Source organism: Rana temporaria, chromosome 1 (assembly GCF_905171775.1).
Source record: "Rana temporaria chromosome 1, aRanTem1.1, whole genome shotgun sequence".
In the NCBI taxonomy this organism is placed as follows: Eukaryota; Metazoa; Chordata; class Amphibia; order Anura; family Ranidae; genus Rana; species Rana temporaria.
Window position 1 is genome coordinate 536295738 of NC_053489.1, and position 26868 is coordinate 536322605.

General features: G+C 43.3%; 1 long non-coding RNA gene across 1 annotated transcript; it reads right to left on the bottom strand.

Annotated features, from left to right (window-relative positions):
* Positions 1 to 20533: 20533 nt before the first annotated feature.
* Positions 20534 to 22140, bottom strand: LOC120924998. The gene is made up of 2 exons (XR_005746511.1): positions 22099 to 22140; positions 20534 to 20593 (listed from the first exon to the last, which is right to left on the bottom strand). It is a non-coding gene; the product is annotated as an uncharacterized LOC120924998 (long non-coding RNA).
* Positions 22141 to 26868: the final 4728 nt, after the last annotated feature.

A 26868-nucleotide genomic window follows, 5' to 3' on the forward strand; every position in this document is an offset into this window, starting at 1 on the left:
TCAGTATTAATACATTTATCCAACGTTGTACATACTAAATTGTATATTTGTAGCACGTGGTCTCAGCCACACTTAAGTTACTTATTTTACTACTGGCACATCACATATTGTAAGAGGCACTATATTCAGGACACATTGGTCCATATAGCTTGTTCATACCACCTGTGGGTAACATCAGCCTCCACTTAGACAGCGCCACCACCCCCACACCATTGCCCAAAAATTCTTGCACAGTCTCTTCTGTTACTGCTAACCACCCCCTGATTTGGCCCCCCATCACTCCCCACCGCTGATAGCCCAATTCTGCCAGTCTGACCTTCCAACCTCCTTCAGTGTCCCCAATGTGAGCCACTTGCTGTCAGTGCTCTCCTCCTGCACCACTGGTTCTCCTGTCATGGGTGATCTGCTCAGGGTCCGCTCACTGAGCCTGTCAGCATGTAATTCTCAATGAACTACAAAAACGATGTTGAGCGCTGTGGTAGTTCATTGAGTTTTCTTGTCAGTGTGAATCTGCCATGCTTTACAATTTACAGGCAGACAGCTCACACTGACAGTCAGCATTCTGATGTTTGCTGGTACAATACTTTCCAGCCTCCTTAAAAAAAAAAAATGTAAATACACATTTTTTACATGCAAAACAATATGCATTTTTTTTCAGAAGGTGAACTTATCCTTTAATCCGGCCATGAGAGCAAATTACTACAATGTTTAGGGTCTAACGTGTAATATGCTTCAGCATTTTCCTGGGTGAAATTTTCATAAGAGCATGTCTTTGTCAGGGGGAGTTGTGGTAGGCATGGAGATGAAAGGGGATGGGGGATATTGACATCTCAAATTAGCTTCAGTATAACCAAGTTGTAGCTGAAGACTTCACAGCTTATAAGAGGCCAGACATGCCTGTCATTCCTTAGATATGGTGCTGGCCATCCCTCACAACTACAGCACGCTGAAGATGTAATGGAATGTAAGGGACCAGCATCTCCTCCTGCTCTACCATTCAGGCACAGAAAAGCCAGTAACTGATTTATTCTGCTGTGTGAGGCATATTCTGCAGCATTTTCAAGATATTAGAACTTAGTACAGGCACTGTCTGTCAGACAGGGACTAATGATATATAACTATGTTATAACCACTTTTACTGAAAGCCTTTACAGTACCTTTGCAATTGTTTTTATTAAAGTCATGTCACATACAGAGGTAGACAAATACACAGCAAATGATTTCGATTTGCATAGAACATATCCATGTGCATATAGCATTTGACGTTGCTACAATGATACATGACAGCTCAACATGGTCACATTACATGGTAAGATAAGAGAGTTGCGTGTCAGGGCCGCGCGTCCTACTACACAATGTGGAGCCACGATCCCCTATATGAGAGCTTGTTCACATAGCATGTACACCATGAAGAGCCAGTAGATCTCCTCATCGCCTCTTCCACGTCTAACCTTGCAGGCAGGTGACAGTCATCCCTCCCAGTTCCGGCCTAGGCCTGTGGATCCTGGGTGGATGCCAGCCATCCGCCATACATTCTCTAGTGGCACAAGAACTGTTAGAGGAATTCAACTGTACTTCCCATACAGAAATATTAACTGAATGCAACAGCATAAACAATATGATAACATAAAATGAAATGAAAATGAAAATAAAATAAAGAATAACTAGCATATATTAATGCCAATGTCTACACCAAGTGTGACCTGCCGTGGCTGGTATTCTGTCAGAAACAGTTCACTATTCGGGAAATTTTGTGCTCCAAGGTAACCATTGTTTTTGGAAAGTTTGGTACTGGTTTGATTGGATAGCAAAATATTTTTCATAAGAATACTGGGTAGATACTCTTTGTATGACTTCATCTATTCTAGGCGTTTGTGTAGATTTCCATTTAGAGGTGATAGCTAGACGTGCTGCTATAAATATATGTATGGCTATGCATCTTAGCTGGGCTGGAATACTAGTAGCGCTTAAATGAAGGAGGGCCAATGGTTGGTTGGGGTGGATGACATGGCCAGTGACAGAGGAGGCCAACCAAAAGACTTCCGACCAAAAGTTACGAATAATCCTACAATCCCATAATATATGAGTAATATGACCTCTGGATCCACACATTCTCCAGCATTGTTGTGATTCTGAAGGGAATATTAGTGACAACCTGACTGGAGTGAGATATGACCTATGTAAAATTTTCAACATATTATCCCAGTGGTTAGTACAGTGGGTGTATTTATACGTCAGACGAGTTGCGGCGTTCCATTCTTCTATGGGGAATATAATTCCCCAGTCCCTCTCCCAATTGGTCATGTGAGACGTCTTAGAGGGAAGTATGGAGTATTGTAGGAGGGAGTAGAACCAGGACAATCCCTTGGGCTTGTCATGGTTTGTGGCAAGGTAGGACCACACATCCGTCGGTAGGTCATAATACGCTGTCGAATGTGCCTTGTGAAAGTGTTTCAGTTGCATATAGGAGTATGAACCTATGAATGTGTCGCTTGTCAAGACCTTCTGTACGGTAGTTAAGTCATGTTCCTTCCATAAATTGGTCCGTAGTTCAGGGATTAGATGTTCTATAGTCAAAATATCAGTGATCATACGCCTGTTCTTAGTCGAGACATCTATATTAGGCTGGACATTCCCCCATACAGAGAGCGTAGTCTCCATGGAGGGCAATGTGCAGCCCGTCACAGGTAAGTTTGTCAGTTTAGCTAGTAGTAGGGAGGGTAAATCTTTGCCTTTAATACATGCTTTTTCTATTTTTACCCACAGTTTGGACGAGCTAGGTTCAAACCAGGCCTTCATTTGGTCCAGAATTGCTGCTCTATAGTAGTTTCGCAAGTTGGGAAATCCCACTCCCCCCATTTTCCTATGTCGTTGGAGTGTAGAAAACGTGATCTTTGGGATTTTACTTTGCCAGATAGATTTACGGAATAGTTTGTCTGCTGTCAAGAAGAATGTGTCTGGTACTATTATAGGGAGAGTTCTAAAATAATAAATGAGTTTCGGTAGTAGAGACATTTTTAGTGCAGCAATCCTGCCTATCCAAGAAAGTTCTAGGTTCTCTATATGTGCTAAGTCCGTCTTAATGGTATGGAGAAGTGCATTATAATTGATATCATATGTCTTCGTGGATGGGTAGGTTATTTTGATACCCAGATAAGCTAGCGAATCCGTCATCCATTGAAATGGAAATTGTGCTTTAAGTGTCGCAGTCAGAGACCTAGACAGGTTTATAGGTAAAATACAGGATTTGGTAATATTCAATTTATAATACGACACTTCTCCAAACCTTTGTAGGGTATTCTGTACTGCCTCTAGGGAGGGTGCTGGGTTAGTTAGTGTTAGAACCACGTCGTCTGCAAAAAGACCTATCTTATGGTCCATGTCTGCTACAGAGACTCCTGAAATTGCTCTATTTGACCTGATGGATTCCGCCAGTGGTTCCATCATAAGGGTGAAGATTATGGGGGACAGTGGGCACCCCTGGCGCGTACCATTAGAGATAAAGAATTGGTCAGATATGGCACCGGACGAGAAGACTCTGGCCGAGGGGCAGGTATATAAAGCGGAAATTGCTGACAGAATGGTGCCTTGTATGCCAAATTTCTGTAGGGTCGCTCTGAGATAGCCCCAGTGCACCCTATCAAAGGCCTTCTCCGCGTCCAGTGCCAGAAAGACCGCTGAGGTACGCCTTTTTTCCAAAATATGCACCAGGTTTAGTAGACGTCTCGTGCCATCTGGGGCCTGACGTCCTTTAACAAACCCCACTTGGTCCGGTTTAACCAGATATGGGGTAATAGATGCCAATCTATTGCAATAATTTTCGCATAGACCTTCAGGTCTGTATTTAGGAGTGATATAGGCCTGAAGTTTTGGGGGGAGTCAGGTTTTTTTCCTGGTTTAGGAAGGGTCACAATAGTAGCCTGTAGCATCTCTTCAGGAAATGTGGAGGAGGAGGCAACGCTGTTGAATAGGGTACATAGATATGGAGCTAGAATTGATGAAAATGTTTTATAGTATTCTGAGGAGAAACCATCCGTGCCTGGGGCTTTTTGGTTTGGAAGTGCTTGGATGGTGTCCACTACTTCATTAAGGGTAATAGGGGCATTGAGTGCAGATAAGTGATCTGATTGGAGCGAGGGTAAGGTAAGTGTGCTAAGGAATGAGTTAATGCTATGTTCAGTGGGTTGAGGAGTGTTGGGGTCTGTATGTAGGTTATATAGATCTTTGTAATATTTCATGAATGCATTGGCAATATGAGTGGGATGGTACACTAATTTGTTTGAATGAGGATCTATGATGTGGGGGAGTTTGGTTTGTTGTTGGCGTTTATGAAGGTATTTTGCTAATAATTTCCCTGCCTTGTTCCCATGTGCATAGTATGTCACTTTGATTCTCCTAAGGTGATTTTGGTGGGTTGTGATCAGTAACATGCGAAGTTTATGTCTACATGAGAATAGACTGTCCTCTAGTTTGGGAGATGGGTTGTGTTTATGTTGATATTCTAACGCTTTAAGCTCCTCAAGCAATCCATTCAACAGCTTTGCCTTCCTCCTCTTTTCTCTGGCTGCAGCTTGAATCAAAATACCCCTACTGAATGCCTTGTGTGAACACCACAAGGATGTTATATTAGTGTCAATAGTGTCGTTAAACAGAAAGAATTCAGTTAGTTGTGAAGCTATCTTTTCCGCCTGGGCGGCGGAGGAAAGCAGTTCTACATTGTTTCTCCACAAGTACGCAGGGGATGCCGAGTTCCGGTCATGTAGGGTTATAGACACTGGAGCATGGTCCGACCATGTTATGGAGTGGATGGACACCGATATTGTTCTGTGCAATAGAGGTAAGTCTGATAGGATTAAGTCTATTCTGGAGTATGCCCGATGCGGGAATGAGTAGTGGGTGTAGTCCTTTTCGGAGGCATGAAGACACCTCCATGTGTCGTATAAATTGTGGCCAGAGATGAAAGGACTAAGTTCAAGTCTCCGTTGAGTAGGAGGCAAGGAGCAGTCCATAGATTGGCTTGGAATGCCATTAAAGTCTCCGCACAAAAGTAGAGAGCCTTTCTTGATCTTTTCCACCTTTCTCATTAAAGAGTTTAGAAACCTCAGTTGTCTCCTGTTCGGTGCATAAAGGTTGACCAAAGTGTATGGGGCGTTGTTAATATCGCAAATCATAATTATATATCTGCCATTGGGGTCACAAATGAGATCATGAAGTTGGAATGCAACTGAATGTTTAATGGCCACCAGAACACCTCTTTTTTTCACAGGGGCATTGGCCTCAAAAACATGTGGGTATGCTCTATGGGAGCATTTGGGTACTTTAGATGACATGAAATGAGTCTCCTGTATGCAAACAACGTCTCCTTTGAGACTGGTCATCTCTCTCCACATGGATGATCTTTTAAAGGGGCTGTTGAGACCATGTACATTCATGGATATGACCGAGAGAGTCATTTCAGGTGGTTAGAGTAATGCTTCATGTTGGCCCATAAGATTCTAGTAAGCAAGTGTCTTATGTGAAGGTTACCTGAAGGTGGTGCTGTTGTATTGAAGGTCCGAAGCCAGATTTTCATGTGGTTGAAAGCATTGATGGGATTCAGCTTAATTGTAGACAGGTTTTCTATGGTGCAGGTGGTCCTCGGTGTAGTGTAAACACAAAACAAAAATATAAAGAACAACAAAAATAAAACGTAACAGGTAAAGTGAAAGGTATCACTATGTGCGATCATTTTCGCCATACTCTTAGGGGGGATTTCTCCCTGAGACCCATATCCAGCTATGCTAGAGGGTGGGCTATTTGAGATAAAACTCATTGCAAAAGGTTACTTCTGACGCCACTCCGGGGCAATTTTTGAGGGGTTTCTTTCCAGTGACGGAGCTGTAGCATCGTCTGGGAGCAAGTTCCATTTTTTGGCTAGGGCAATCCCATCCTCAATACTAGTGATTGCATAGGTGCGGTTGTCCCTTGTCACGAGCAATTTAGTGGGGAATCCCCATGAATAGGGAATCTTGTGGTTCTGGAGGATTTTGGTCATGGAGGATAGATTTTTGCGGGCTAGCATGGTGTGTTTAGAGAGGTCAGCGAACACTGAGATGTCAGAGTAAGGCCCGGGTAGTGGATGGTTCTTTCTAGAGAACCGCATGAGGTCGTCTTTAACATGGAAATAGTGGATACGGGCTATAACATCCCTCGGGACCCCCTCTGGGAGGAATTTAGGCTTAGGGAGACGGTGTGCTCTGTCTATGATTATTTCAGTGGAGGCTGTGTCAGGAAGCAAAGCAGCAATGAAATCTCGTACATAATGGCGCAGTTCTGCCGGGGCTACAGATTCCTCCACACCTCTTAGTTTTATATTATTTCGTCTCGATCTGTCTTCTAAATCGGCTAATTTCTCTCTCATGGCTTGCATCTCAGATTCTGTGTCATTATGGGCATCCACCAGTTCGTTGTGGGCAGTAGTGAAGTCCTCCATCTTCTCCTCCACGTGGCAAACCCTGTCCCCTATGGCAATCTCTTTTTAGTTGAGTCACACAGAGCAGCATGTCCTTATGTAGGGAGCCCCTTAATGTAATTAACATGTCTCTCATGGTGGTATCACTGAGGGGCTGTCCCGTAGTGGGGAACTCAGTGAGCTGTTCAATAAAGACATTTGTGCTGTCTTGTGAGTTGCACCCATCCCCCGGCTCACCTGCATAAGTGTGGGATGTTGACCGTCTTTGTGCCGACTTCTGCGGACTGTTTATAGGCGATGTGCCAGGCGTTGACCCTCCGCTGGCCTCGTGGGGTGGGTAGGTGCCTTGTCCATGCTGTGGCGATGCGCCGTTGCTTCCGTTGCGGCGCGGGCCGAACCGCGAGTCCGAGGCCTCGGCGCCATCTTGCGGCCTAGGTGTGCTCGCCGTCGGATAAAAATCCGTCAATTTCTTTGGGCCCTTTTCGGTTTTCCGTTTGCCCATGGTTGCGCAGGGGTGCCCGGGTGTCTAGTCAGGCGATGTGGAGCCCTGGGTCGCAGTTAGCAGTCGGTGGATGGAGCTGGATTTCCCGGGTCTCTGGAGCTCTGTCTCTACACGACCATCCGCCTCGGCTGCAGGCCACGCCCCAGCCTTTACAGTACCATATAGTTCCAGTTTGTAAATGATGAACATAGATCCTAATGGGAATGTTGATTGCTGAACAAGCTTTTAGCAGACTTTAGCACTTCTTAAAATGTGCTGAAAGCATGCTGTAGCCTGCAAGCAGCTTGCTTAAAATGGCTACCGAACTTCACATTAGGATATGTGTTAAACTTTTACAAACCAGAGCTAATGGTACTTGAAATGCTCTGAAAATGCTTTGAAAAAGCCTGCTGTTCACACTACTTATACAAGCTTAAACCTGTGTGAAAAAACCTAATGAAGCTTGGCAAATGCCCCATGTGTGTTAATTTTCTATTTGTTTTACGGAGACCCAGTAGAACCCCAGCACATTAGTACCATTAGGAACATATTACAGGCATACCCCACTTTTAAATACACAATGGGAGAATTATTTACTATCGCTGGAGAGTAGGGATGAGACGACCCCCCCCCCCCCCGTTCGGTTCGCACCAGAACCTGCGAACAGATCAAAAGTTTGTGTGAACTTTAGAACCCTGTTAAAGTCTAGTCTATGGGACTTGAACGTTTGAAATCTAAAGTGCTCATTTTAAAGGCTAATATGCAAGTTATTGTCCTAAAAAGTGTTTGAGGACCTGGGTCCTGCCCAAGGGGACATGTATCAATGCAAAAAAAGTTTTAAAAACGGGCATTTTTTCGGGAGCAGTGATTTTAATAATGCTTAAAGTGAAGCAATAAAAGTGAAATATTCCTTTAAATTTCGTACCTAGGCGGGGTGTATAGTATGCCTGTGAAGTAGCGTATGTTTCCCGTGCTACACTAGTTTTACGTGCTTAGAACTGTCCCTGCACAAAGTGTCATTTCTGAAGAAAAAAGTAATTTAAAATCATTTGCGGCTATAATGAATTGTCGGCTGCCGGCAGAGAAAAGTAATTCATAAAAAATAAAAAAAAAGCGTGGGGGTCCCCCCAATTCAATTACCAGGCCCTTCAGGTCTGGTATGGATATACAGGGGAACCCCACTGTCAAATTTTAAAAAAATGACGTGGGGTTCCCCCCAAATATCCATTCCAGACCCTTCAGGTCTTCTGGTGTGGATTTTAAGGGGAACTCCACCCCAAATAAAATAAAAATGGTGTGGAGTTCCCCCAAAAATTCACATCAGACCCCTTATCCGAGCACGCAACCTGTTGATGGGAATAAGGACCTCATCCCCACAACCCTTGCCCGGTGGTTGTGGGGGTCTGCGGACGGGGGGCTTATCGGAATCTGGAAGACCTCTTTAACAGACCCCCAGACCCCGGCCCCACCCCTATGTGAATTGGTAATGGGGTACATTGTGCCTCTACCATTTTACAATTCTTTACACTGTACCCCATTACCAATTCACATGGGGGGCGGGATCTGGGGTCCCCTTTGTTAAAGGGGTCTTCCAGATTCCGATAAGCCCCCCGCCTGCAGACCCCGACAACCACCGGGCAAGGGTTGTAAGGATGAGGCCCTTGTCCCCATCAACATGGGGACATGGTGCTTTGAGGGGTCACAGACCCCCAAAACATCCTCCCAATGTTGAGGGCATGTGGCCTGGTATGGTTCAGGAGGGGGGGTGCTCTCTCATCCCCCCTTCTTTTCCTGCGGCCTGCCAGGTTGCGTGCTCGGATAAGGGGTCTGGTGTGGATTTGGTGTGGGGGAACTCCACGCCATTTTTTTTTAATTTGATGCTGGGGTTCCCCTTAAAATCCACACCAGACATGAAGGGTCTGGTAATTGAATTTGGGGGACCCCCACGCTTTTTTTTTATAATGAATTACTTTTCTCTGAATTTTACTTTTATTGTTTGACTTTAAGCATTATTAAAATCACTGCTCCCGAAAAAACTGCAGTTTTTAAAACTTTTTTTTGCATTGATACATGTCCCCTGGTGCAGGACCCAGGTCCCCCAAACACTTTTTAGGACAATAACTTGTATATTAGCCTTTAAAATTAGCACTTTAGATTTCTCCCATAGATTTTAACAGGGTGTTTCGCGGCTTTTCGAATTTGCCACGAACACCCCAAATTGTTAGCTGTTCGCCAAATAGGCAATGTTCGAGTCGAACACGAGTTAGACTCGAACTCAAAGCTCATCCCTACTGGAGAGTGCAAAATCAGGCTCACTTCTGCATAGAAACCATTGAGCTTCGAACCCCAGCTTGTTCAATTAAGCCTGTCAATAAACCTGGAAGCTTATTGGTTTCTATGCAGAAGTGAGCCTGATTTTGCTCTCTCCAGCGATAGAATATAAACCCCATTGTGTACTTAAAAAGGGGGTATGCCTGTACTTCTGGATGACTCAGGTGTTGTCAGGAAAGCCCATCACGGATCCTCATTGAATTTCGTATTGGTTTTTTTAAAGAGTTCAAAAACTTTTTAGCATAACATCATGCTGTGCTGCAGAGAACACTTAGATGGAGCTTTTTGTTCACCAGCCACCTCAACTGAAAATGTGCCACGGGGGATCATGTGAAATTAATTTAGATGAGCTTTTCAAGACTTTGTTTCTTACATTTAAATGTGCTTTAAGCAGTAAACCACCAGTTATGGTGTCCTTGTCTTGAGGGCACCATAGACGGCTTCATAGGCTGGAAACAGCATTCAGTGCAGACTATGAAGTGGCTAGCCTTTGCATTTCAAACTAATGCTTTTAAACTAATCTGCATACTTTGGGAAATTATTTTGTGTTCCTCATTTCTCACTGTTTACTCCTTTTCAGTATACCCACTATGGTATAGATAATAGTATTCATTGATGTAACGAGTTGCAAATGATTTGCATGATGTTTAGTATTTCTGTGTAATCTTAATCACAAATAATGGCTGATCAGTATTACAGTCACTTTGTTCCATCATACTATCAGTTTAGCTTGACTCTCAGCTGCATCACTAATGCATACCATCTCCAGCAGTTTTTCATAGAGGATTGCTTGTCGTCTCTACTTTTTTTTAAGCTGCATATGATTTTCTTTCTCTGTATCTGCAAATTCACATGAAGCAGCAATTTTCTTTTTCAGTTGTATCAGTCCTCTTTGTTTTATTATTGGTGTGCATGGATTGTGTAAACTTGAACACTTCAAAAGCAATATTTTTGTGGAGCAATATAATATAGTAATGCTGTTTGCATATCATACCTCACCATCACAATATTTATTTCTGCCACATTGTTTTCAATTTAGGATCATCAGTAATGTTCTAGCACCAGTAGTTGACATGTGCTTTGTTCTCATTGCCAGTTGCAACAGTTTGGTATTTTATACACCAAGGCCCTATCCAGATCTATACATTGCATACAGGCATTTCCCACTTTTACTAAAGCTGGAAAGTGTAAAATCAGGCTCACTTCTGCATAGAAACCAATGAGCTTCCAGGTTTTATTACCAAGCTTAATTAAACACTCTGGGGTTTGAAGCTCATTGGTTTCTGTGCAGAAGTGAGCCTGATTTTGCACTTTCCAGCTTTAGTAAATAAACCCCATGGTGTTCTTAAAAGCAGGGTATGCATGTAATGTGTGGTAAAATACAAGTTTTATCTCAACTTACTGCAACATGCTGACCTTGTTGCAGTACCATTTATTTTTAATTCCATGTATTGTGGTGTGTTGCGTTTGCAGCATTGATTGAAATGAATATGGGTTGACTTTATTTATTAACATTTATTGTGCAATGTTACTATTTCAACCACCATCTTTTTACTTTATATGAGGCTCATTCCACTGCATGGTGTTGAAGGAGAAGACAAAAATGACATAGCAGTGTAAATAAGGTGCAGATTAGTTCACTATAAATAGTTGATGAAGTGTAAGGGAAATTACTGTATGTTTCGCACCATAAGACGCACCTTACCATAAGACGCACCTAGATTTTAGAGGAGGAAAAACAAGAAAAAAATAATATTCTGAACCAAATGGTGTACTAAAATATTTTCCACTGCCCATGAAATGCAGCCTGACCATTGCCATAGGAAATGCATAGTGATCATTGCCATAGGAAATGCAGAGTGACCATTGCCATAGGAAATGCAGAGTGACCATTGCCATAGGAAATGCAGAGTGACCATGCCATAGAAATGCAGAGCGACCATGCCATAGAAATGCAGAGTGACTGTTGCTACAAACACAGCCTTACCTGATGTTATTACTTCCGCCTAACAGAAGACAGAGCAGCCCGAACGGCTGAATCCTCTCTTTTCTGTCTCAGGAACCATTTGAGAATAAAAAATCCTTTGCTGAAGTCCCAGGGGAAACTGTGACTTCCAGTGGTAATCTCTGGATCCCCCAAAGTTTTCACCAGTACTTCCCTCTGAATATCACCCATTACAGGATGCAGTAGTTACGTAGAGATTTCTCATGATTAGAGTAGCGTATGGTTAGGATAGGTAGGTACAAAAAGTGAAATAGTCCAAAATGCAGCACTTCAGTGAAAATTAATGGTAAATATGTGAAAGTCCATGTAAAAAATCAATGTAGAATAAAGCAGATATAGAACCTCCACCAAACTTCAATGTGCAAAGAAAAAGCACACCACACCAACGTGCTATCAATCTGCTTACCAGAGAGATATAACAACAAGATATAACAACAGGCAATGTAATCATATGATGCAGAGGGTCAGTGGTAAATGCAACACTCCAAACTTGATAGGTAGGTCATAGGATTATACAAAATCATTAGCAAGAGGACTCACAAGAACAGGTAGATATACTGTGCGATCATCAGCAGGACATTACCCAGTATGAAGAAAGAAGCAACAGTAGTGAAGCCCGTAAAGGTAAAACATACAATATTTATTGTAGTCTCCTTACAAATAAAAAAGGGACATTGTGACATAAAAAACTCTGCGGCTCTCAGCGTGCTTGCATCGGCCAGCCTGACATGTTTCATACTATGTGGATATCATCAGAGGTACAAAAGGTGGATACAACATTTTTGTTACATTTCTATTCATGTTATGGAGCACATTCTTGTTAAAGCGGTGGTTCACCCTCCTTCACATCATTAGACCATTACATTCGGCATCGTAGCGCGAGCTACGGTATGCCGGTCTTAAATTTTTAATCCCCGTACTTACTGTGCTATCGCTCATTGAAGAATCCGACTCCCGCGGGGAATGGGCGTGCCTATGGAGAGGGAGGATGATTGACGGCCGGCTCTGGCACGTCACGCTCCCCGAAGACAGCCAGAGTAGGTCTCGGCTCTTCACGGCGCCTGCGCACAGGCTATGCGCAGGCGCCGTGAATAGCCAAGCCTATTTCGGCTATTTCCGGAGAAGCGTGACGTGCCAGGGCCGGCCGTCAATCACCTTCTCTCACCATAGGAACGCCCATTCCCCGGAATCTTCAATGAGCCATAGCACAGTGAGTACGGGGATAAAAAATGTAAGACCGGCATACCGTAGCTCGCGCTACGATGCCGAATGTAATGGTCTAATAAAAAAAAACATTTTTTTTTTTTTAACAGGGTGAACCCCCGCTTTAATATAACCTACATTTGTACTAACACTGATTTAACCACTTTAATACCAGGCATTTTCTCCCCCTTCCTGCCCATACCAATTTTCAGCTTTCAGCACTGTCTCGCTTTGAATTTTTCCCCCACAAATAGAGCTTTCTTTTGGTGGTATTTGATCATCTCTGCGGTTTTTATTTTTTGCACTATAAACAAAAAAATACAGAACATTTAAAAAAAAAAAACACAATTTTTTTACTTTTGCTATAATAAATATCCCAATAAAAAAAACAAAAAAAAACAATATATATATTTTTCTCAGTTTAGGCCGATACATATTCTTTTACATAATAAGCATATAGTGATTTTTTTATTATATTGTTTTTTACTAGTAATGGCGGCGATATTGCGGTGGACAGTTCGGACACTTTTGACACGATTTTGGGGCCATTCACATTTATACAGCGAACAATGCTATAAATATGCACTGATTACTGTATAAATGTGACTGACAGGGAAGGGGTTAACACTAGGGGGTAATCAAGGGGTTAAATGTGTTCCCTATTAAGTGATTTCAACTGTGGGGGGAGGGGACTGACTGGGGGAAGTAACCGATCGGTGTCCCTATGTACAAGCGACACATCATAGGTCTCCTCTCCCTGACAGGACATGGATCACTGTTCTAGCGGCCGGGAGGCGCGAGGACGTCATATGACGTCCACCCAGGATGGCAAAGCCACCTTGTGGATATCATCTGACAATACGCCGGTTTTGAAGTGGTTAAAGTGTAACTCCACTTTTGTGGGGAAAAAATGGTAAATAATAAAAAATAATAATATAGCGTATACAGTTGTAACTCAAGTCATATTGTAATTGAATGTTATCAAAAATGACCTTTCCTTTTCAATCTGCAGCTCTGTAATGTTCTATAAAATGCAATGCAATATGGCTACCTGGAGGTGTTCTGTACACAGAATGTGTACAGAATGCCCCCTCAGAAACATAGGGCCAGATCCACAGCCAGCGCCGCAAATTAAGTTACTCAAAACTTATGTCATTTAAGTTACGGCGCCCTAAGTTGGTGTTGTAAGTGCCGTATCCACAGCACATTTGCGCACAAAATTGCGCTTGCGTAACTTAAATCCCGAGGCGTAAGGCGGGTTATTGCAAGTGGGAAGGAAGTGGGCGTGCTTCATTGTAATGAGCCGTGACCCCATGCAAATGAAGGGCCGGCCGTACTGCGCATGCGCGCACGAATCTGCTTCTCACTGGGCATGTGCAGAACTTTGCTCGGCGCAATCAGTGAGATAGGTAAAAGGCCAAGCGTACTTAGTATAAATAGCCCCAGTCAAACACACTTCCCTTGCACAAGTATTTCCCTGTGTTACCCTTCCTAGAGCAAGTTGCTTCTGCTCTGAATGTTTGTCGGTGTTTGTTGGTGAGTTGTATGTGATAGAGAAGTTTTGGAGGAGTATTAGATAGTAGTTGGTGTTTGTTTCTGCTAAGTGTATTTTCTGTTTGTTTTTTTCTGAGTGTATTTTTTTTTTCTGATTGTATTTTGTGTTTGTTTTTTTCTGATTGTATTTTGTGTTTGTTTTTTTCTGATTGTATTTTGTGTTTGTTTTTTTCTGATTGTATTTTGTGTTTGTTTTTTGCGTGTTTGTTTTTGAATTTGTAGCAGCTGTCTGCTTGTGTGTTTTGCTTTTTGTGTGTTACTTCTGTGAGTGTTTTTGTTTGTTTGTTGTGTGTGTATTTTTGTTTGTTTGTCCTGTGAGTTTCTTCTTGTTGCTGAGTGGTGTCTGTGATGGCACCCAAGCGCAGGAAGCTCAATTTTAATCAGGTTGAGAAGCAAATCCTTCCTATATGGGCGCTTTTTACATGGGCCTGATAGCCGGAACACCTCCCCGGCCCAAAGGAAGAAGATTCTAAAAAAGATTACGGATCAGATAAATGCGGCGGGGGGGGGGGGGGTAGACGAGGACCCCTGCTGGCATCCAAAAAAAGATCAACGATCTAAAGAGCGTGGTCCGTAATAAGGTGGCAAAGATCAATGCCCATGCCACGGGCACTGGAGGAGGGGGACCCTGCCCCATCCGTCTGAGTGAGGAGGAATGGGCAGTGGCACGGTGTTTCCAGCCAGAGCAGGTGGTGGGCCTGCGTGGATATCAGACAGGTGTTCCTGTGGGGCCAGGTATGTTTTTGGTTTTTCTATCTGGTGATTAGCATGTGTGGGTGGGGGAAGGGAAGATGTGCCAAGTGTGTGGATCCTCAAACCTGTGATTGTTTTGTGTCCTCCACAGATGACCAGGAGATTGCAGGCCCATCAGGTCAGGAGGTTGCTGGCCCATCAGGCCAGGCTGCTGCACCACCCCAAGGACAAGAGGCTGCTGAGGAGTCCCCAGGGGAGGGGAGTGGCCAAACCTCCCCTCATGAGGAGGTTGAGGGGGAGGAGGATGAGGGGGAGGAGGATGAGGGGGTGGAAGAAGAAGATCTGCAGATTGGCCGGGAAGTCCTTTTGGCCTCTGATATGATGACCTTTGAGGATACCCTTGAGGCTACACTTGAGGCTACCCTTGAGGCTACCCCAAAGCCTATCCCAGAGTCTGGCAGCAGTCAGGCCACCATCAGGGGTAGCCCCTCCCACTCCTCCCCCAACAGGCAGAAACCCACAAGGGTCACTCTCCCCCCTCCTCCCAGGCCACAAGCCTCAGGGGCAGGCAGGATGGCGACCCAAGAGACCAGGGGGGTGGCCGAGCGTCTGCCGGCCAGTCTGCAGAAGGACAATGCCCGGCAGACCTGCACTCTGGGTCAGATAAAGGACACTCTGACCCAGATGGAGCACAGCCTGGGTGTAATGAAGGAGTCACTCAGTGATGTGGCCACAAACTCATTGGCGGTCATCACATGTTTGTGGGACCTGAAAACCGCCACAACAGGCGTGGCCCAGGAGGTGACTGCCCTGACCCAGGCTGTGCAGGACAATACCCGAGCTGTCCAGGACAATACCCGGGCTGGCCAGGCCAATGCGGCTGCCCTCACAAACTGTCTGACAAGGATAGCAGTGGCCTTGGAGGGCAGGCCAGCAGGAAATTAATTTGCAGGGGTACTTTTTTATTTATTTTTTTTTTTTATTTTTATGATTTTGTTTATTATACTGTACTTATGATTTGGTTTATGTGTGTGAATGATGTGTGAATGTGGGGGGGGGGGGTTGCATTTCTGATTAAATAAGGGTGTCACCCTCAGTTTTGGTGGAGAAGGGATCCCCAGGACCAGGGAGAAGTGATCCCAGGTCCCTGAATGGTGTATGAATGCACAGTAACAGAATTGGAGCCGTGGCGTGGCGTTACTGCTCCCAAGTACCAATGGGGGGGGTACTTGGATCTAATCCAATTAGATGTGCATGTGATATGTCTGTGCTAGGGACCACAGTGGTGTGCATTCATGCATTCTCATTGTGACATAATTAATGTGTGTGTTTACTGTGCAAAGATGCATTCTGCGAGGCATCTCCTGACTGCTGTTCCCTCAAAAGAGGGGGTACCCTCGGTCACTGAAGTCACTAGTCTAGCTATGTGCATGGATGCCCCTGGCATGTTGGCATACAGATTGTAGTCCAGCAAGTGTGTGTGCTCAGCTCTTCCTTAATGGTGTTGCTTTAGCTGACCTTTACACGGCATGTGTAAAATTAGGGCACCTTTTATAATGTGTAAATTTACACATTGAAACTAACAGAAGCACACAGGGCGTAATCTACGGCGCACACACTTAATTTTGTGGATCGCCCTATCTCCCTCATGTGCATCTTTGCCTATCAAAACAGCGGCGTTTCTAGCGTAATTTGCGCACAGAAAAGCGCCGGTGTAATTATTTTAGGTAGGACGGAAAAACCTGTTTTTAAGGCGTATCTCGTTTTGAGGATCAGGCACAAATATACGCGCCGTGTAAATTTCAATTACGCCGCGTATCTCGAGTTAAGTCGGCGCATCTGCTTTGTGGATCTGGCCCATAATTTCCTACTTATGTGATTGGCTCAGCAATTTTCCACAATGTTTAAACTAAGATACAAGTCATATATCAGGCATCCCCTGAAACAAACATGTTATTTTTGGTGAGATACTCCAAATAGTAAATCACGTCTAAAGGGATACAGACCCTGCAATTTTCCTAATTAAAACCATGCAGGTGCAGCAGCTGATTGATAATTATGAAACCACTCCCATTAGATTCACATACCACATGAACACAGACAAACACTCAGGGATTTCTTCAGAACAACAAAAGGTAGGAATCTGCAACAAAGTTTAATATCTTTCTAACCCACATAGATCGCCCAGGGGGAATGTTTTTTTTTTTTTTTTTTTCGAGACAAAAGTAAAAGTAAACTTTCCACTACAATACTCCAGTAGATATTTTTACTCATTTATTGTGCAGTCTTCAAACCTTTCCTCATTTCCTCATATTTCAGTGGCTTGCAAAAACATGTTGCATTTTGAGGGAAGAGAAAAATCTGTAAGAAAATAGATTTCTAATGAAAAAAATATATAAAAGGGAATGTCTAGTTCAGAACTGTGGTTAAATTGATTGTTTTGTGCTGTTGTATGATTAGTTCTTCAGTGATACACTAAATGCCGTCTTAAAGGAAAGCTTTAGCATAATGCCCCGTACACACCATCACTTTATGTGATGAAAAAAAATGACGTTTTTAAAAACGTCACTTTAATTGACTGTGTGTGGGGGAAAACGTTGTTTTATGTCTTGTAAAAAACGACCAAAAAAAATTGAAGCATGCTTCAATTTTATGTGTCGTTTTTCAAAAGTGCACTTTTTACTTCAAATTGACCGTGTGTAGCAAAAAACGTCGTTTTCTAAGACGTTTTTTCATCCACGCATGCCCAGAAGCTACTTATGAAGCAAGCTTCAATGGTAAAACGTGGTGGAACGTAACCTCACTTTGCAAGATCATTGTGAGAAAACGATGGTGTGTATGCAACTTCGTCTTTGAAAATTGAAGTTTCAAAAACGTCATTTTTTACTTCACAGAAAGTGTCGTTTTTTTTCATCACATAAAGTGATGGTGTGTACGCGGCATAAGAATGCAATTGAAATTATCCTTGCATCCCGCTGCCTTGTAAACTGAAGATGTGCATATAAGAAAAAGGAGAACAGTTGGGACTTTATATAAGGCGGTGACCTTGCCTCCATCCCTATCTATATGTCAATTGAAGGGGGGGGGGGGATTGGGACTTTGAATGAAGCAAGTAGGTATATAAAACTCAGTTTAATATATAAATTAACATACAAATGCATAATCATGAGTGCAAATCCAATACAATCATAATAACTTGTACAATTCATAAAGATTTATATACATACATACAATATAGACGAGTTGCCATATGATTATAAATGGTCAATATCAAAAATCTATATAAACTAACAGATATCAATGGAATCATAGGAGCACAGTATATAGTAGCTCTATGCATTTCGTGGATTGATCCACACTTCAGGAGTATGTGCGTGAGTTTAATAAATAATATATAATAGAAGGAGTTGCTGTATGGTCTGATCCTAGCCAAGGAAAAAAAAAACATAAAAGATATAAAATAAAGTCAAACCAAAGAAAAACCCTGCTCTCTTCCATACTAACAACGTTGACTATATAATTTATATTTAAACTGAAAGCATGGCACTGTAGATCGGGGACTTCCAAATGGGAGCATCTCCAATGGGAGCTGAGGTGATGTGAGTGGCCTTCTGTCCAGCAAAGGGAACCGTCCAGAGGAGACAGATTGCAAGAAATGTAATTTTAAGTAGTTAGAGTGACCATAGGTGCTGAAACCATCAAAACAGGACTTTCTGATATATATATATATATATATATATATATATATATATATATATATATATATATATATATATATATATATATATATAGCACTACCCCCGAAGGAGCTGCTGGTTTGTTTTGGGTGGCACGTTACCTCTGTATCTCTACCGTCTAGGCTACTTGATGAGAGTTGTAGTAAATGGAATGCCCACAGGTGTCTTTTCTGTGCTTTTTTTACCCAGCCGGTCAAAACGGTTAAACAGTAGAGAGGTGAAGGGATAGCAAATAGGAGACAGTAGAGCCAGGTATAACTGAACAAGGGAAACAGTCCTGCTTCCAACGACACTTTACTTCGCCTCTCCAGCCGGAGTGGGTATAGTGCAACTGGACAGGCCTCTCTCACCAGCCTGGCAGCCAGAGTGTCACTCAAACTAAGGTTTAAGTCTCTGCCACAGACCCTCCTATAAGACTGGAGACAATTATGGTCTGGAATCCTTTCTTAGTTGATTCAGCACCCAGATCTCCTTCAGGTAGTTTTGCACAGTCAGTAGCTAAAAAGCGACCAACATCCAGCCTGTCAGAACTCAGGTGGTCCCCCGATGAATGGACAGGCCCCTCCTGGAACACTAGCCTCGTGCTTGGTATCCCCCAGACAGACTCCTCATCGGTCAGCTTCCTCCAATTGGACGGACAGCTCGGGACCCCCTTCAGATTGGGACCCAGTCGACTACTGGGCCCACACAGTGGATCAATCGCTCCAGGCCAACGTGGTCCCGGAACCAGGAACACTGCTGCCCACGCACACCCCGGCCAGGAGGGCCATATGCGGGGGTGTCGTGGAATTGCCACCCCAATGGTGGGTGACACACGAGGAAGACGAACCTCGAGGTAATGGCGTCTGCCCCCTTTATACCCCTCCTTAGCATGCACAGCGAGGCGATCAACCCCTCACTGGCCGCTAAGGAGTGGCGCTCAGAACACTTGACCACACTGCTGCCACCTGCCGTCCGGGGGTGACGGAAGTCCCCAGACGAAAGGTCAGCCCACAGCACAGCCAAGCTAGAGCAGAGACCCTAAATTTAAACAGTCAAACCAATACAGAGCCAACTACCTCTGTGAATTCTCCCCCTAAATTTAACATAGCACCGGCTCTGAAGGTAGCCAGGCGCTATATATATATATATATATATATATATATATATATATATATATATATATATACCCATGTGGAAGTAAAATATATTTTAAATATATTTTAAAAAAACATTCTTAATATATTTTTCTCAAATATATTGCCATATATTTGAAATGCTACAATTTTGGCAAGATTCAATATATTTCAAAAATATATTTCAATATATTTGTGAATATATTTTGAAATGCATTGTGAAATATGTTGCAAATATATTCAAAAATATATGTTAAATGTACTTCTGAATGCATTTAGCAATATATTTATGCAACCATAAATATATTGCAATGTGCATTTTGGAATGCATTGTGAATATATTCAGAAATATATTGCTAAATGCATTCAGAAGTACATTTCACATATATTTATGGATATATTCACAATGCATTCCAAAATGCACTTTGCAATATATTTATGGCTGCAAAAATATATTGCTAAATGCATTCAGAAGTACATTTAACATATATTTATGAATATATTTGCAACATATTTCACAATGCATTCCGAAATATATGCACAAATATATTGAAATATATTTTTGAAATATATTGAATCTGGCCAAAATTGTAGCATTTCAAATATATGGCAATATATTTCGGAAAAATATATTAAGAATGTTTTTTTAAAATATATTTTAAATATAAATGTAAATGTACTTCTGAATGCAAAATTTAAAAAAATACATTCCTATTACATTTTGGAATGCTGTGTATTTATATATTGTATTTTATATATTGTAGGCCTATAAAACTAGCAAACATTTGAAAAAAAAAAACAATAACACAGTACAATACACACTTTATTATCATGTAAATATACAAAAACTTCAACACAGGGAATAGAAAGTGGTAAATGGCATTAATGACATAAAAGTTTGTGGTATTCTGCTGAGGTTCCTGATGTTTCCCTTCAGGTGATATTTCAACGCAGCAATTTTTCTCGTAACAGCGTCACTGATCACAGCTTATGAAGTCCCAGGAAACTTTGCCAAAGTAGCAGCTTTAAAAAGTAAATGGAAAATATTAGACTTATTAGATTTTCCCTGTGAATCAAAAGCCATATAAGACCCTTTTCACACTGCAGCGATGCTAAAGCTCCGGCAGTTTTGCAGTGTTTTTGTAGCACTTTAGGCGTTTTTTTTTTTTTTTAAAGGGAAAAAGTCCAGTTTTAATGCGCTTTTAGGGTGCTTTGGAAGCACTGCCCATTAATTTCAATAGGCAGGTGCGTTTTTGGAGCGCTCCCAACCCGCCCCAGATGCTGCTTGCAGTACTTTTTCTAATGTTGCGCAAGCGCATTGCCCCAGTGTGAAATTACTCATTGCACTGAAAGGGATGCAGTTTCATGAGCTTTTTAGAGGCTATTTCTAGCGCTAAAACGTCTGAAAACTGCCTCAGTGTGAAAGGAGTTTAACAGATGCAGCTGAGTAAATAAAACTAACAAAATTAAGCATGTATAAAAACATCAAAATATTGTAGACTTTTCAAAAATCAGTATAAAAATCAACATCTTGCCTACAACTTGCCTTATTAGTTCAGACTACTACCAGACTGAGCAAGATATCTCATTTTGACACAACAGTCAAATTGGCTTACAGTCTACAAGTCAAAGCTGATGTTTTCATAGGGTCTAACTATACCCGCTTCTCTCCATCTGTCAGCCGCTTGGAGGCACCGCCTTAAGGCCGGATTCACACTAGTGCGGTGCAAATTTCAGCTCTCTTATCTCTGCAGAGAGATAAGAGAAGTGTTCAGCAGATCCATTGCGTTTTAGCTGCAGATTAGGAGACCTGGGAGAGGGGAAGGTGTATTGAGCTGAATGAGACAAATCCTGAAGAGAAATTAACACATCTGCAAATCAGCTGCGCACCCATAGAAGATAATGGGCCTGAATCCGCACCTGAGCCGCACCGCAATTCCTAAAATACGCACACGTTTTTCTGCAATGCATCGCACATATGTGAACCAGCCTCATTGAAAACAATGAATTTAGAAATGTTCTGCGTATTGGATGCGGTTTAAGCCGCACTCAATTCGCATAGGTGTGAATCCGGCCTTAAAGTTACTTTTTAGTGAAGTGGTTGTAAAGACACAAGGGTTTTTACCTTCATGTATTCTATGTATGAAGGTAAAAAAAAAACTTCTGTGCGCAGCAGCCCCCCTATACTTACATGAGTCCCCTCTCGATCCAGCGATGTCCACGAGAGCCTTGTCTCTCCAGGGACTTGCACTGCTGATTGGCTTTCTGTAGCGGTGGGAGCTATTGGCTCCCGGTGCTGTCAATCACAGCCAGTGAGCTAATTAGGAGATGGGGCCAAGGCAAGGCTCAGTGTGTGATTGGACACACAGAGCTCTGGTTCAGGAGCACCGGCATGGGACCTGAGAAGAGAAGGATCTGAGCTGCTCTGTACAAAAACCTTTACACAGAGCAGGTAAATAGGAGTAGGACATGTTTGATATTTAAAAAAAAAGACGTTTTAATCTTTCGGTACCAAAAGAAAAACCTACCTGTTTAGGCCTTGAGTACGACACTTGACAAGGAGATGAGCTCAACTCTTCAGACGGGACAGAAGGTGATGCACACGATACACCCACACAGGATGAACTTCCACCATCATTCTTCAGTACTATTAGCTGCGCTCTTGTGGTTTTCAAAGTATCCATTATGCCAGGCAAATCTATGGAAATGCATAAAAACTTTTTAAGTAACATAATGGCCTCACTATAGCCATTCATTTCATGTGTTAGAAATTGATGACTTGTGGAAAAATGTACTTTTACATGATTAGAGGGTTTCCTCCAGTCTGCTGCTGACCCCCCCCCCCCCCCACTAGATCAAAAATATTCCAGGAGGGTTTCACCCAAGGTAAAAGTAAAGATGTTCCACAAAACAAAAATCCTACTTGTGCATATAGTATGTAGTTACCTCAGTGCACTCACTGATACTATAATGAATGTAGTACAGTAAACTCCCAGTTACCCAACGATCCCCATTGGTACTTAGTGCTGGAACAAGGTCATTCGGTGCCCAGGGCGAAGATGGCAAACTGCGCCCCCCCCGGTGTAAAGAACGAGTCAGTGTCGGTTTCCGATCCCGCCTCCTGGCCAGCCTCTCGGTGAAGTCCCACCGGCTGGGACAAGGAATCGACTGTTGGGCGCAGTGGCGACTCTAGGAACAATATATAAGGGGGGTACATAAGATGCCACAGTCAAAACTTGGGGGGCACTAATAATTGTTACCAGTAAATCGTACCATGGAAATTAAACTAAATAAGTGTGTGTATATATATATATATATATATATATATATATATATATACACACATACATACACACACACACACACACATACATATACACACACACACACACACACACACACACAAAAGTCGAGAGTAATGTGGTATTTTGAATGTCTTATTGTGGAACCACACTAGCAATGTTATGTTAGAACGCATTTTTAACACAAGTGGTGAGGGGGACTGTTAAACCCTGCAGTTGAGCCAAGTTTTTACCCCCCCCCCGCTACTCCCGTTAGCTGCATACAGGCAGTGGCTGGGGGTGTATACATATTTCAGCCATGTTTAGTGTCATGGCAGCAATTACACCCTGTGTTGCTTTTGGCAGGTGCTTCCACCCACTGTGTACAACCCCTTCAACTGAATGAAGATGCTCTGCAACAGCCCCAACGAGTATGAATGAGCCCTAAGGTGAAGCAGAGAGACAGAACACACAGACCTTGCATTATTTTCTCACAGGTAGAAACCTAATGTAGGAAACATGATTTCTGCTGGTTTAAAGGAATGCAAGTCTGTGTTCTGTCCCTCTGATGATAAAGATCTTTCACAGCCCAGTGTCAGGATGAACATGAACAGACTGTAAGAGCATGTCTTCCTCGGATCCTGTTCCCCTCTATCTCTGCTGCCTGCACTAAACAACCAACCTACCATGCTACTGCCCCTTTCCCTATCACTGACTATCCATGCTGCTGCTTTCTATTCCTGAAGCAAAGGAAAAAAAACTCACTGTGACACAGAAGAGCAGAGGGGTCATTTTAGCCACTTCCTCCTCCTCTGAAACTGCTTAAAGTTGTCCAAATCTGGCGGCAGGAGAAAGGGTGGGGCTGGAGTAGCATGATTGGATAAGAACTGGCATGTGACTGCACAGATCCCTGTCTGTCTATGCGGACCAAGCACTGCCAGACGACATCCTGCATCTCCTTGCTGTGCGTTTTACCAGCATAGCTTTCTGAGCATACAGACAGGGACGGGAGCACTGCTCGCTTCAGGAGCCGGGTCTGGTGCAGTTATTATGGCAAGCAGGAGACCCGGTCTGTGCGAGCGCTACTCGCATTGACTTTGGAGTCAGCGTGGAGAGGGAGGGGGGAAGAATTCACTGCAGGAAATTACATGGGTTCTCTCTTGTGATTACTCTGCCCGATAGAAAAGTGAGGGGCAGGGCGGGACTGGTCTCAGGTTTGTGTCGGGTGCAGGAGCGCACTCGGCACATGCTGTTGTTATCTATGAAGCGCGGCCAGTACACCAGCACTTCTACTGCGCCCCCCTTCCTCCAGTAAATGGTCCCGCCCAGGGCATCCACCCCCTCCGCCCACCTCTTGTACCGGCCCTGTTGGTACTGTTGTTTCTGGTTGCTTGAGAGCTAATAGTAACTCTCAAGCACCCATCTCCCATGGCACCCGGACCCCCTCCCACTTAGCAGCTAAAGGGGGTAGGGCTTGGGGGCAGGGTTTTACCACCCCAAATTCACATGTGAATGAGCCTTAAAAGTGCTATTGCCAAATGCAACTAAGGGCTCATTCACAAGTGCGGTATGCAATGCTCCAATGCGCCTCTGAGAAATTATGCAAGGTGGTGAGGAGGCAAAATGTTTACACCAGTAATTGCAGTGAAAGGCAAGTGATTGCAGCGCGGTAGTACGGCAATTATAGGTTTTAGTCAGGTGTGAGGAGGCAACATTGGAAGACACTGTGCCCTGTGATCTTTGACTTCTCCCATGTTGTTCAGGTAGATTTCCACCTCTCTAAGGTTGCCTAACTCTGCCTTAAAATACTGTAGAATGAAAGGGAAAATGATTGGTCAAACAGAAAATAAAGATAAAAAAAAATAAAAAAACAAAAGGCAGCAGTACTGGTGGAATAACACACAATAAATAGATAAAAAATGAATTAAAATAAAACAATTTTACCAATACCAATTCACATTGAAAGATTGGCATCCAGGGGCTGATATGCCAAAAACGATGCACAATAATTAACAAAAACAAAAAATCAGAGTGCACAGAAAAATTTGTATATAAATTCACAATATGAATGTCCAATTATATATATATATAAACAATGGCCCGGATTCAGAGAGCAATTGCGCCTGCGTAACCATAGTTACGCAGCGCAATTTCTTACTTGCTCCGGCGTTACGAATTCTCCTGATTCAGGAACATCGTAACGCCGACTGCAGCCTAAAATCTGCGTGGCATAAGGCTCTTATGCCACACAGATTTTAGGCTGCATTCTTGCGATGACCGCTAGGGGGCGCTCCCATTGTGCTCAGTGTATAGTATGCAAATTGCATACTTACGCCGATTCACAATGTTGCGCGGGCCCTGCGTACGCAAGTTACGGAGTTTCCGTACGGCGTCTTTAGCGTAAGGCTGCCCCTTCTAATAGTAGGGGCAGCCAATGCTAAAGTATACCCGCCGTTCCCGCGTCGTGAAATTTGAATTTCACGTCGTTTGCGTAAGTGATTCGTGAATGGTGCTGGACGCCATTCACGTTCACTTTGAAGCAAATGACGTCCTTGCGACATCATTTGCCGCAATGCACGTCGGGAAAGTTTCCCAACAGCGCATGCGCTTTACGATCGGCGCGGGAACGCGCCTAATTTAAATGATTCCCGCCCCCTGCGGGATCATTTAAATAGCGCGCGCTTACGCCGGGCAATTTTGCCGGCGCGCCCTCGCAATTTACGGAGCTACTGCTTCGTGAATCAAGGGCAGCGGCGCAAATTTGCGGGGGCACAGGGCAAAATCGTTGCCCTGTGCCTCCGTAATTTATGCGCAAATCTTACTGAATCCGGGCCAATGAGAGGTTAATACGCCAAATCGGTGATCCCAAAATTGTATGCCAACAGCACACAATTGGCAAACCAAACCTCAAAAGTTCTTAATGATATCACCACAAAATTTAAACACTGATGACCAAATGAATAATGAAGGATGATGCAGATATGATGATCAGGTACAGTGCCAGTTGAGTGCGGTGATATAAAAAAAAACGGAAGGTGCCCACCATCGTAATTAAGTTGTCCGCTTACCAAAGGCAAGTTGTCTCAGTTGTCGGTTTTCTTCTTCCAAGTGCTTATTCTGGTTTTCCATTCACCAGTTGTCAGTCTTGGTCAGGTGCTTTGACAGCGGTCCATCTGTCAGAATCCCCCCCAAAAAAAAAAAATAATTAGCTTTCCCCCCCCCCCCCCCCCCCCCCCCCACACACACACACACCACAGACACACACACCACTAACCTCTTTCTGCACAATTTATTTGATGGCAGCTGAATGTAAACAGCAGGTAGTGGGGGAACCATAGCCAGACTGCCATTGGCTGTTTCAATTTTAAAATTAGGCTGACTATTGCGCCCCGTTCCCAATGCCTGCTGTCAATCAGCAGAGGAAGACCTGAAGAAGAATGTTCTTCAAATCCTCTCCTTTGCTGATTGACAACAGGCAGTGGGCGGGTGTAATAGCCCCCTAGCTATTGGCTACTGCAATTTAAAATAGTCAATAGCAACCTGGCTATTGATTCCCCTGCTATCTGCACTTTTTTCCTGTATTCTGACAGTGGCCAGTGGCTGTTAGAATACAAAAAAAAGGCCTAGGTGTCAACTGATATCAGGCTACTTCTGGGGCAGCTGGATGTAAACAGAGTATCAGTACCTCATATTGTTATCGGCCTGAAAGGTGGCCCATAATTGGTATCTGTATGGAAAAATCCATATCTGTTGGCACCTAGTAGCAGGGCAGATAATATGCAAAAGGGGAGGGAGACATGAAACATTGGTAGCACTGTGCCCTGACATTATAATGGGGTATATTTACTAAAGGCAAATCCACTTTGCACTACAAGTGCACTTGGAAGTGCAGTCGCTGTAGATCTGAAGGGGACATGAAAAAAAACAAAAGCATTTTTGCTTGTACATGATTGGATGATAAAATCAGCAGAGCTTCCCCTCATTTCAGATCTTCCCCTCAGATCTACAACGACTGCA